The sequence below is a fragment of the Elgaria multicarinata genome, chromosome 3, assembly GCF_023053635.1.
Source record: "Elgaria multicarinata webbii isolate HBS135686 ecotype San Diego chromosome 3, rElgMul1.1.pri, whole genome shotgun sequence".
NCBI classification, from domain to species: domain Eukaryota; kingdom Metazoa; phylum Chordata; class Lepidosauria; order Squamata; family Anguidae; genus Elgaria; species Elgaria multicarinata.
This window is the reverse complement of record NC_086173.1, coordinates 169977776-169990104: the sequence shown is the minus strand read 5'-3', so window position 1 is coordinate 169990104 and position 12329 is coordinate 169977776. Positions and strand designations below refer to the sequence as shown.

At 45.8% G+C, this 12329-nt stretch overlaps 2 pseudogenes; one reads left to right on the top strand and one right to left on the bottom strand.

The window, feature by feature from the left end:
* Positions 1-12329, top strand: part of LOC134396487 (zinc finger protein 850-like) — a 637841-nt pseudogene that overhangs the window by 481147 nt on the left and 144365 nt on the right.
* Positions 8462-11631, bottom strand: LOC134396382 (zinc finger protein 850-like; annotated as a pseudogene).

Here is a 12329-nt window from a genome sequence, read left to right as displayed (position 1 = left end):
TATACACATGCATGCCAAGCCTCAAGCAAATCCAAGCATCCCCTGATTTTCGGGGGAATTTTTGAAAATCGGACACCCCATTTTCAGACATGGGATTTACTCTGACATTTTGACAGATAAAAACTTTGAGTGGGCACCCTCACAGATGCCATCTAGATCCACATTCATGGCAAGTTTTAAGCAAATTCCATCATCCCCTGAATTTTGGCAGGGGTTTAACCTATAAAGCATCACCCGGAACCCCAATTCACACCCCTTTTGATATTTCCATCAATTTTCATATTAGAAATGTCAAATTAGGCACCATGACACCTGATGCATGTATACACATGCATGCCAAGCCTCAAGCAAATCCAAGCCTCCCCTGATTTTGGGGGGATTTTTGAAAATCAGACAACCCATTTTCAGACATGGGATTTACTCTGACATTTTGACAGATAAAAACATTGAAGTGGGCACCCTCACAGATGCCGTCCAGATCCACACACATGGCAAGTTTCAAGCAAATCCCATCATCCCCTGATTTTTGGCGGGGATTAAACTTTTAACTCACCGCAATTCAAGTCCCATGCTAGAACTCTGTCAATTTTCACGTTAGAAATGTCAAATTAGGCACCATGACACCTGATGCATGTATACATATGCATGCCAAGCCTCAAGCAAATCCAAGCCGCCCCTGATTTGGGGGGGATTTTTGAAAATCAGACACCCCAGTATCTCAGGGATTTTTAAAGCTGCAGACAGATCAATGGGGCCATTTCAAAGGAAATCCCAACATGCCATGAATTGGGGAGTAGATAAACCTAAATATGGATCTTCTTCCACACTTGAAAAATTGATTTGGAACTTCAAAAAGTCTAAGTGAGTGCAGGAAGGACATATCCCCTGAGTCAAAGCAACACACACACAAACCCACCACAGCAGCACCCAGGCGGAGGAGGGAAGGCAGCCAGGCAGCAGACATTTCTGGGGGCACAAGGAAGTGAGCCAAAGATGGTTTCAAAGCCAGTAATGCAAACCATCCCTGTGAGGTGGGAGCAGCACAGAGAGATGCCTTTTCTTTTGCATCCCATAACTAGGAGGCTAGGAGGATAAGAGTAAAGCTTTGTGATCCTTGCTTCAGAGTTAATTGACTGCATTGTGATCACAGCCATTATTAAACAACAAAATAATCACATTAATAATAGTAGTACTAATTATTATTATTATTATTTATTTATTATTTATTATTATTATTTATTTATTTATTTATATAGCACCATCAATGTACATGGTGCTGTACAGAGTAAAACAGTAACAAAATCAAGTTTTAAAAGCTTTAGGAAAAAGAAAAGAAATATATTTATATAGCACCATTATTATTATTATTTATATAGCACCATCAATGTACATGGTGCTGTACAGAGTAAAACAGTAAATAGCAAGGCCCTGCTGCATAGGCTTACATTCTATCTTACATCAATTAATACTAACAACAACAACAACAAGAAGGAGTTGAACCACAATGAAAGCCTGCCTGACTTCACTGAAGAGGAAAAGCCAGGAGAGCTTGGGCTATGGGGTGTATGATGTAATAAATAAATAAACATAGGAGGGGTGGAATTGAAAGCAGCAGTGTTGCTGAATAAACAACAAGAAGAATTTTTTTGAAAAGGCTATGTCTGTCTTTTACCAGTAAGAGGAAAGTGGACGTGCCCAGGGGGAGGGGGAATTATGCCAATTTGACCGGCCCTAGGTAAGTACCAGTCTTTAAGAACTTCCTGACACTTCAACTCATGACAGGCATAGCTTCTCTACTGGTTTCTCTTTGGAGGGCTCTGATGACCCTCCAAGGACAGGACAGTGTGTGTGCACTGGGCACGTCCACATGCCCTAGGGGACCGCATCCCCTTGCACCACATCTATTCAGTTGTTCACCAAGGTTAGGGCGGATAGCAGTGCTTAGTATATGATTTCAGTTTGTGTTGGTGCATTTGGTGGGGCTACTGTTTAAAAAAACACTGGGAGAAGTCCGTTCAGAGACTAAGAAAGAAAAGTTTCCCAGTAACCCAAGTTACTAAGTATCCCGTTTTGCTTATCCCCCCCCCCCCCTCCAACTTTGGGATTGGAGGATGCTTCATCAGGTGATCATGACTGGGAGTTGAATCTGCCTCTCAGCACTTCAAAAAGGTACCTCTCCTGCTTTTTTTACCATATTTTTTTAAAAAAAATATAGCAAGCAAACCACAGCACGCAAAGTGCTGAAAATAGGCTCAAAATGACCCCCACCCAAGACTCTCTAAGCACAGCAAGTTTCAAATAGTCAGCTTGAAAAACAAAAAAGTTATCCACTAATCTTAACTTCTAGTAATCACTGCATTGTTTTCAAGGTGTTTACAGATTGAACTGAAGCTTCCGTTGGAGCTGGCAACTTAATTCGCATCAAAGAATTCACACAGGGGAGAAGCCATAAACATGCTCAGAGTATGGAAAGCGGTTCAATCACAGACTGTACCTTGCCTCAAACGATCCATTCAGGTGAGATGCGCCATGAATGCTTTGTAAGTGGAAAGCGCTTTCATCAAAGAATTCCCACTGGAGAAAAGCTCCAGGACGTCTTACAGCTCTGCTACCTGTGCTTTTATACACTTGTTCTGGCTCAAAGTTGGGGGTCAATGAGTGATGAGACCACCATCTCCCAATCACAATTGGCATGAATACATGATTAGACCACCCATTCACCAATCAGAAGTTAGGTGTCTCCGCTTCCCCAATATCTCACGTGTTATACTCGTGGGGTCCTAGAAAACATGGCTGCCATCTGGATGACTTATCTTGATTGGTGTAGGAGACCTTTTCTTTGAGCTCATGTCATATCCCAGGTGCCCCGTTGCTCAGTATTGTCACTTCCCACGCCCAACTTGGAGTTAGGACATTTCTTATCAGCAGGTGCTACACCACAAGATTGCAAAACAATTTCCCCTCCTAGTGGCTGTCGGAGCATGCTCAGCTTTCTGCCAGCACTTTGGCCTTGAGCATACTCTAAGAAGCCGCATGTAAACGGATGTCCCACCCCCTTTCTTCAAAGACAGTCCTGCACAACTTAGCAAGAGTCTTAGTTAATGATATAACATTGATGAGCATAGAATTAAACATCAAGGTCTTCATGTCCATGGCTCAGTGGTCTGGAATATACTTCTGGGGCTATTTCAGATATGAGTCTGGGGTCTTTTTAGGGGGTCTTCTTGTGAATCGCCAGGGGGTGTGTTTGGCTGGTGGGGGGGAAAGAAGAACAGAGACTGCTGGGGCTTGCCTCTGCAGTCTCTCCCCTCACCTGTTGGGCGTCAGCTGACCAAGTGCTCCACCCTTCTTTCCAGGTAGATCTACAGCCTGCCAGAGGCAGCGCCTCGGCGACGCGCAGAGTGCGCACTTTGCGTCGCACAGAGGCGCTATCATATTGCATGTACCTGCAGAAGATCTCCAGCCAACCAGCAGCAATTTTGTAAAAAACATTTTAATTACTTTTTAATATGTGCCTGGGGAGCTCTGGGGGATACGAGGATGCCCACATAATTGTGGTCATGGATAAGGGGAGGTATGGTGCTAGGGGAGGAACAGGCCAGATGAGGAGAAGAGGGGATAGATTCCTTACAGCTATTCCCTCTTCTGGTTCCTACCCCAACCGGATAGTTCCTGGCGGCCTTATCAGCTTGCTCCCGGGTCTGGTGGTGCTGCTGCTGAACGCCAGGTCAGTCCAGAATAAAATCTCTCTCATCCATGATTTGATTGTGGAGGAGGGGGCTGACCTGGTATGCATCACTGAGACCTGGGTGGGTGAACTGGGGGGGGGGGTTGCTCTCACCCAGCTCTGCCCTCCTGGGTACTCGGTGCAGCACCAGCACAGACTAGAGGGCCTGGGAGGGGGGGTTGCCGTGGTCTATAGGAATACAATCTCCCTCTCTAGGCTTCCTGTTCAGTCGAGTGCTGATCTTGAGTGTCTGTACTGTGTGTTGGGTACTTGAGACAGATTGGGGATTCTGCTGGTGTACCGTCCACTCCCCGGTGTGATCTGGAAGTGGGGGAACTAACATCTACCCCCTTGTCATGGTCAGATCACTTCCTACTGATGTTTAGACTCTCGGCGGCCTTTCCCCTCTGCAAGGGTGGGGAGCCTATTAAAATGGTCCGCCCCTGGAGGCTAATGGACTCCGATGGATTCCAGAGGGCTCTGGGGGATTTTCCTGCTGATATGGCCGGTGCTCCTGTCGAAGCCCAGGTCGCTCTGTGGAATGCAGAGATGACTCGGGCGGTTGACACGATCGCGCCCAAGCGTCCTCTCCCTCTGAGCAGAGCCCGGTCAGCTCCTTGGTATACACCTGAGCTGAGGGCAATGAAGCAAGAGGGGAGATGGCTAGAACGCAGGTGGAGGAAAACTCGTGCTGGGTCTGATCGAACACGGGCTAGAGCTCACTATCGAGCCTACTCTGTGGCGGTGAGGGTGGCAAAGAGGCAGTTCTTTTCCACCAGCATTGCGTCTTCTCAGTGTCATCTGGCGGAGCTTTTCCGAGTGGTTCGTGGCCTGTTACACTCTGGGCCAGGGTGTGAGATAGTTGAACCCTCGGTAGCACGCTGTGACGAGTTTGCACGGCACTTTGAAGATAAAGTCGCTCAGATCCGTCATGAATTGGACACCACACTTAATGCAGCACCACTAGTAGAGGCGTTCAGAGCGCCGTCCGGCTCAGTTTTATTGGATGAGTTTCAGTTATTGAGGCCCGAGGATGTGGACAAGGTGCTTGGCCAAGTCCGGTCGAGCACCTGTGTGCTTGACCCTTGACCCTTGTGGCTCATTACATCAAATAAGGAGGGGATCGCCGGCTGGGTCCAGGAAGTTGTAAATGCCTCCTTGAGAGAGGGAGTGGTTATTATTATTATTATTTATTTATATAGCACCATCAATGTACATGGTGCTGTACAGAGTAAAACAGTAAATAGCAAGACTCTGCCGCATAGGCTTACAATCTAATAAAATCATAGTAAAACAATAAGGAGGGGAAGAGAATGCCAACAGGTACAGGGAAGGGTAAGCAGGCACAGGGTAGGGAAAAACTAACAGTAGAAAGTAACAGTAGAAGTCTGCACAACATCAAGTCTGCACAACATCAGAGGTGCCGGCCTCTTTAAAAGAGGCGGTAATTAGACCACTCCTGAAGAAGCCTAACCTGGACCCGGAGGATGTTAACAACTACAGGCCGGTGGCTAATATCCCTTTCCTGGGCAAGGTGCTTGAGCGGGTGGTTGCAGGACAACTCCAGGCACTCTTGAATTCAGGCCTGGTTTTGGAACGGAAACTGCCTTGGTCACCCTGTGGGATGACCTCTGTCGGGAGAGAGACAGGGGGAGTGCGACCCTGTTGGTTCTCCTGGACCTCTTAGCAGCCTTCGATACCATCAACCATGGTATCCTTCTGGATAGGTTGTCTGAGCTGGGAGTTGGAGGTACTGCGTTGCAGTGGTTCCGCTCCTACTTGGATGGCCGATTCCAGAAGGTGGTGCTGGGGGATTATTGCTCTGTGCCGTGGCTCCTAAGCCATGGGGTTCCGCAGGGCTCTATTTTATCCCCTATGCTGTTTAACATATACATGAAGCCGCTGGGGGAGGTTATCTGGAGATGTGGACTGAGGTGTCATCAATATGCAGATGATACCCAGCTCTACCTTTCCTTTTCATCAAACCCAGGTGAGGCAGTGACTGTTCTGAACCAGTGCCTGGGCACGGTAATGGACTGGATGAGGGCTAACAAACTGAGACTCAATCCAGACAAGACGGAGGTACTGTTAGCGGGTGGTTCATTTGTCCGGCGAGGTGATGTTTGCCCTGCCCTGGACGGGGTTGCACTCTCCCTAAAGGATCGGGTCCGTAGTTTGGGGGTGCTCTTGGATCCAGAACTGTCACTTGAGGCACAGGTGAACTCAGTGGCAAAGAGCACCTTTTATCAGCTTAGGCTGATATACCAACTGCGCCCTTATCTGGACAGTGATAGCCTAGCTACAGTTATTCATGCTCTGATAACCTCTCGTTTGGATTACTGCAATGCGTTATACGTGGGGCTGCCTTTGAAAACGGTCCGGAAGCTTCAGCTGGTACAAAACAGGGCAGCCCGTTTACTAACAGGGACTGGCTGGCAAGATCACATTACGCCAGTCCTTTTACAACTTCATTGGCTGCCAGTCCAGGTCCGGGCCCGATTCAAAGTGCTGGTATTGACATTTAAAGCCCTAAACGATTTGGGGCCAGGTTATTTGAAGGACCGCCTCCTCCCATATGTACCTACCCAGACCTTAAGATCATCTACAGGGGCCCTTCTCCGTGAGCCCCTGCCAAAGGAAGTGAGGCAGGTGGCTACTAGGAGGAGGGCTTTCTCCGCTGTGGCACCCCGGTTGTGGAATGAGCTCCCCAGAGAGGTCCGCCTGGCGCCTACACTGTACTCCTTTCGTCGCCAGCTGAAGACCTTTTTATTCACTCAGTATTTTAACACTTAATTTTACCTTAAATTTAAATTATACTGTTTTAACTCTGTATTTCAACCTTATATCAATTCTGCTGCGTGGTTTTATCCTGGTTGTGCTTTTTATATTGTATTTTGTATTTGTGTTTTTAACCTGATGGTTGTTTTATGATGGTTTTAATTTTTGTGAACCGCCCAGAGAGCTTCGGCTATTGGGCGGTATAAAAATGTAATAAATAAATTAATTAATTAAAACCCTCACTCAAGCCACCCCATTCCAGATCAGATAATATTTCACTTGAAGTAGTAGGTTCTTCCTGCAACATAATTTAACCCTTTTAGCACCAGATTAACAGGGAGAAGCCCATTATTATTATTATTAGTAGTAGTAGTAGTAGTATTCCACCTTTTGCCCAATACTGGGCCTCAAGGCGGTCTTACAAAGTTTAAAACATACATTGTAAAACATAAGAAAAGAAATGTTAAAACACGTTTAAAATACACCACAAAATTATCAGCCATTAACAAAGATGGAGGACCAAATTACTCTCCAAAGGCCTGCTGGAACAAACCAGTTTTAGCCTGCTTCTGAAAGCCCATCAAGGAGGGAGCCAGTCTGGCTTCCCCAGGAAGAGAGTTCCAAAGCACTGGAGCAGCCACCGAGAAGAACGTAGAAAGATGCTTAAATTCACATTTTCATCAGCAAGCAAGGGGTGCTACTCAAAAACCCCTAGGAAGTGGAAGAAGCAACAGTTAGGCTTTAAGGAGTGTTTAGTAGCCATTCAAATGATGTTGGTGCCAAAAGCATTTATTTCTATTTCAAACATTGCCAGTTTGGATCACTGAAAGCCCACCACAACATTGGCAGAAACAATTAGAAGTAGCAATATGAGAAGGGTGGGTGGGGAATCCCTGGACTTGGCATGCTGTTATGAGACCAACCAACCCCACCATAGAAATCCCTTGATGGAAGATGGAGGGAATAATTTTTTTTGATTGGGTAACCTCCCTTGTGGACTGTGGAAATGCTGTGGATGTCATATATCTTGACTTCAGCAAAGCTTTTGACAAAGTGCCCCAGGATATCAAGAAAAACTTCCTGACTGTTAGAGCAGTACGACAATGGAATCAGTTGCCTGGTGAGGTTGTGGGCTCTTCCACACTAGAGGCCTTCAAGAGGCAGCTGGACAATCATCTGTCAGGTAAGTTTTTGGGTGGATTCCTGCATTGAGCAGGGGGGTTGGACTCGATGGCCTTATAGGCCCCTTTCAACTCTAACATTCTATGATGCTAAAAATGCTACACTAAGCATTTATTGGGCTTCTCCCCAGTGTGAATTCTTTAATGCCTCTTAAGGTTTCTGAGGCAAACAAAACTCTTTCCACACTCTACGCATTTATAGGGCTTCTCCCCAGTGTGAATTCTTTGATGCCTCTTAAGGTAATTGAAGCAAGAAAAGCTCTTTCCACACTCTAAGCATTTATAGGGCTTCACCCCAGTGTGAATTCTTTGATGTAGATTAAGGTATGTGCTCCGAACAAAGGTCTTCCCGCAGTCAAAGCATTTATAGGGCTTCTCACGGGTGTGAATTCCTTGATGCTGCTTAAGCTGTGTGCTCTGAACAAAGCTCTTCCCGCTTTCTAAGCATTTATAGCGCTTCTCCCCAGTGTGAATTCTTTGATGCTCAAGGCTGCCGCTCTGAGTGAAGCTCTTGCCACATTCTAAGCATTTTTAGGGCTTCACCCCGGTGTGAATTCCTTGATGCTGCTTAAGCTGTGTGCTCTGAGCAAAGGTATTCCCACACTCAAAGCATTTATAGGGCTTTTCCCCAGTGTGAATTCCTTGATGCAGCTTAAGGCTTGTGCTGTGAGCAAAGCTCTTCCCGCATTCTAAGCATTTATAGGGCTTCTCCCCAGTGAATTCCTTGATGCCGTTTAAAGCTTGTGCTGTGAGCAAAGCTCTTCCCGCATTCTAAGCATTTATAGGGCTTCTCCCCAGTGTGAATTCTTTGATGCTCCTTAAGGCTGCCGCTCTGAGTGAAGCTCTTCCCACATTCTAAGCATTTATCGGGCTTCACCCCAGTGTGAATTCCTTGATGCTGCTTAAGCTGTGTGCTCTGAGCAAAGGTATTCCCACACTCAAAGCATTTATAGGGCTTCTCCCCGGTGTGAATTCCTTGATGCCGCTTAAGCTGTGTGCTCTGAGCAAAGCTCTTCCCGCATTCCAAGCATTTTTAGGGCTTCTCCCCAGTGTGAAATCTTTGATGCAGCATAAGGCTTGTACTGTAAGCAAAGCTCTTCCTGCATTCTAAGCATTTATAAGGCTTCTCCCCAGTGTGAATTCCTTGATGCCGTTTAAAGCTCGCGGTTTGAGCAAAGCTCTTCCCGCATTCTAAGCATTTATAGGGCTTCTCCCCAGTGTGAATTCGTTGATGCAGCTTAAGGCGTGAGCTGACAGCAAAGGTTTTCCCGCATTCTAAGCATTTATAGGGCTTCTCCCCAGTGTGAATTCGTTGATGCAGCTTAAGGCGTGAGCTCACAGCAAAGGTCTTCCCGCATTCTAAGCATTTATAGGGCTTCTCCCCAGTGTGAATTCGTTGATGCAGCTTAAGGCGTGAGCACACAGCAAAGGCCTTCCCGCATTCTAAGCATTTATAGGGCTTCTCCCCAGTGTGAATTCTTTGATGTAGCTTAAGCTGTGTGCTGTGAGCAAAGGTCTTCCCGCATTCTAAGCATTTATAGGGCTTCTCCCCAGTGTGAATTCGTTGATGCTGCTTAAGGCGTGAGCTCAGAGCAAAGATCTTCCCGCACTCTAAGCATTTATAGGGCTTCTCCCCAGTGTGAAATCTTTGATGCAGCTTAAGTTGTGTGCTCAGAACAAAGCTCTTCCTGCATTCTAAGCATTTATAGGGCTTCTCCCCAGTATGAATTCCTTGATGCAGCTTAAGCTGTGTGCTCTGAGCAAAGCCCTTCCCGCATTCTAAGCATTTATAGGGCTTCTCCCCAGTGTGAATTCTTTGATGCAGCTTAAGGTTTGTACTGTGAACAAAGCTCTTCCTGCATTCTAAGCATTTATAAGGCTTCTCCCCAGTGTGAATTCTTTGATGCAGCTTAAGGCTTCTGCTGCGAGCAAAGCTCTTCCCGCATTCTAAGCATTTATAGGGCTTCTCCCCAGTGTGAATTCGTTGATGCCGTTTAAAGCTCGTGGTTTGAGCAAAGCTCTTCCCGCATTCTAAGCATTTATAGGGCTTCTCCCCAGTGTGAATTCGTTGATGCAGCTTAAGGCGTGAGCTGACAGCAAAGGTTTTCCCGCATTCTAAGCATTTATAGGACTTCTCCCCAGTGTGAATTCGTTGATGCAGCTTAAGGCGTGAGCTCACAGCAAAGGTCTTCCCGCATTCTAAGCATTTATAGGACTTCTCCCCAGTGTGAATTCGTTGATGGAGCTTAAGGCGTGAGCTCACAGCAAAGGTCTTCCCACATTCTAAGCATTTATAGGGCTTCTCCCCAGTGTGAATTCTTTGATGCAGCTTAAGCTGTGTGCTGTGAGCAAAGGTCTTCCCGCATTCTAAGCATTTATAGGGCTTCTCCCCAGTGTGAATTCGTTGATGCTGCTTAAGGCGTGAGCTCCGAGCAAAGGTCTTCCCGCACTCTAAGCATTTATAGGGCTTCTCCCCAGTGTGAATTCTTTGATGCAGCTTAAGCTGTGTGACGTGAGCAAAGGTCTTCCCGCACTCTAAACATTTATAGGGCTTCTCCCCAGTGTGAATTTGTTGATGCTGCTTAAGGTGTGAGCTCCGAGCAAATGTCTTCCCACACTCAAAGCATTTATAGGGCTTCTCCCCAGTGTGAATTCTTTGATGCAGTTTACGGCTTCTGCTGTGAGCAAAGCTCTTCCCGCATTCTAAGCATTTATAGGGCTTCTCCCCAGTGTGAATTCCTTGATGCTGCTTAAGGTGTTTGCTCAGAGCAAAGGTCTTCCCACACTCAAAGCATTTATAGGGCTTCTCCCCAGTGTGAATTCTTTGATGCAGCTTAAGCTTTGTGACGTGAGCAAAGGTCTTCCCGCACTCTAAACATTTATAGGGCTTCTCCCCAGTGTGAATTCTTTGATGCAAGTTAAGTTGTGAGTTGAAAGTGAATTGTTTTTCACACACTAAGCATTGAAACTTTTGATATTTGTTAGAATGAATCTTCTGAGTTTTACTCTGTTTCTTCCCTTTGCGAATGTTCTTTTTACTTGGTACTTCTAGTATTGGAGTTTCACAGACGTCTGATCCTTCAAAAGAAATAGATTTGTTTTCCCTCTTCTCTTCAGTTTCAGTTTTACTTCTCTGGTGTTGGCCATTTTTCTTGCTCTCCCTGTGATCACCTGCAAGTATAAACACAGAAATCATCTTGAAATCTTGGAAAAAAACAAATGGTTGCTGATTTGATTCACAGGATAAAGAAAAAAATCGTTGGTAAAGCAGATCCTTCTAAACATATTAAATATCCCAGTGATCAATAGAACTGAGAACTAGACTGCCATACAATGCTTTCATTTATATAAAGTAGTTGAGAGAATAAATGAACAACATAAAATACTGTCAAAATAAAATACACTTAAAATCTGCCATTTTTTCCTAGCTGATCATTTAACAGGGAACTAGAAAGTGGGAATTGAACCCTAATGGTTATTTTCAATGTCTAGTTATATCTTAAAATGAAAAGCAAGCTGTCCAGAGCTGTCTTCTGAAAAGGCTTAACTCTCCTCTCCTCCATGGAGACCATGAAGATAATATCTGTAACATCTTCAATATTATGCAGATGCAATTATAGCAGCAAAGTAAGATTGGTTGGCAGCCATCTCTCCAACAGAGCAAGTCCATCAATGGGCTTTTCTCAATGTTTCGTCAGGTCTTCGGAGTCAATGACAGTTGTATTCTGCACTGACACAAAGAAAGAAGAGCTGAAATTCCATCCTCCAGGATCTGGCAAGAAGACAGAGATGGCCTAACCCAGAGGAATCCCATTCCTTACCCAGAGAGGCCAGGATCCCACGATTCTCCTCCATGACTTCTTTGTGCAGAGTCCTCTGGCCTGGATCCAGCAGAGCCCACTCCTCCTCCAAGAAATGCACGGCCACCTCCTCAAAGGTCACCAGACCCTGAAAGCAGCAGAAGAAATGATGTTCTCTTTAAGCGTTATGTAGCAATCCATGAAGACAAGGATGGTGAGGTCCTCTTTCTGAATGCCAAAGCATTGTGAGTGACATTCAAGGCCTTCCCAGCAGCCAACTTGGAGAAGAGCAAAGGCTAAAGGGGCAGGTTCTTCCAGGACCAAAGAGATATGCTGGAGACAGAGGCCCCCAGGACTCCCCTACCTGCCCAGGCTGTGCAGAAACCGCTTCCGCTCCACCGCCAAGTGAACGAGGCCCTGAAGGACCCCCCAGGATCAGTTCACTTCCCCTGCAGGTTGTTTTGCTCCCTGTGAGGAAGGTAAAGAAGGTGGGAAGGTGAGAAGGTAAGTTAACATTCTTAACTATTCCCATTTTCATTGTTTATTTTCAGTGTTAATTTATTGCATTTGTTTACCGTAGCATAGCCGAAGCACTTAGGAACAATATCCAAATATTTAAAACTGCGAAAACATACAATATACGCATACATATAAAACTGCGAACAGACCCAGGCTAATTAATTACATATTGCTAATTACATATTGCTAATTACATATTGCTTGACATGGCACTGAAAAGATAACACTGTCGGTGCCACGTGAACCACATTGGGGAGATTGTTCCACACTTGGGGGGCCACCACAGAGAAGGCCTCTCCCTTGTTGTCATCCTCCGAACTTCCC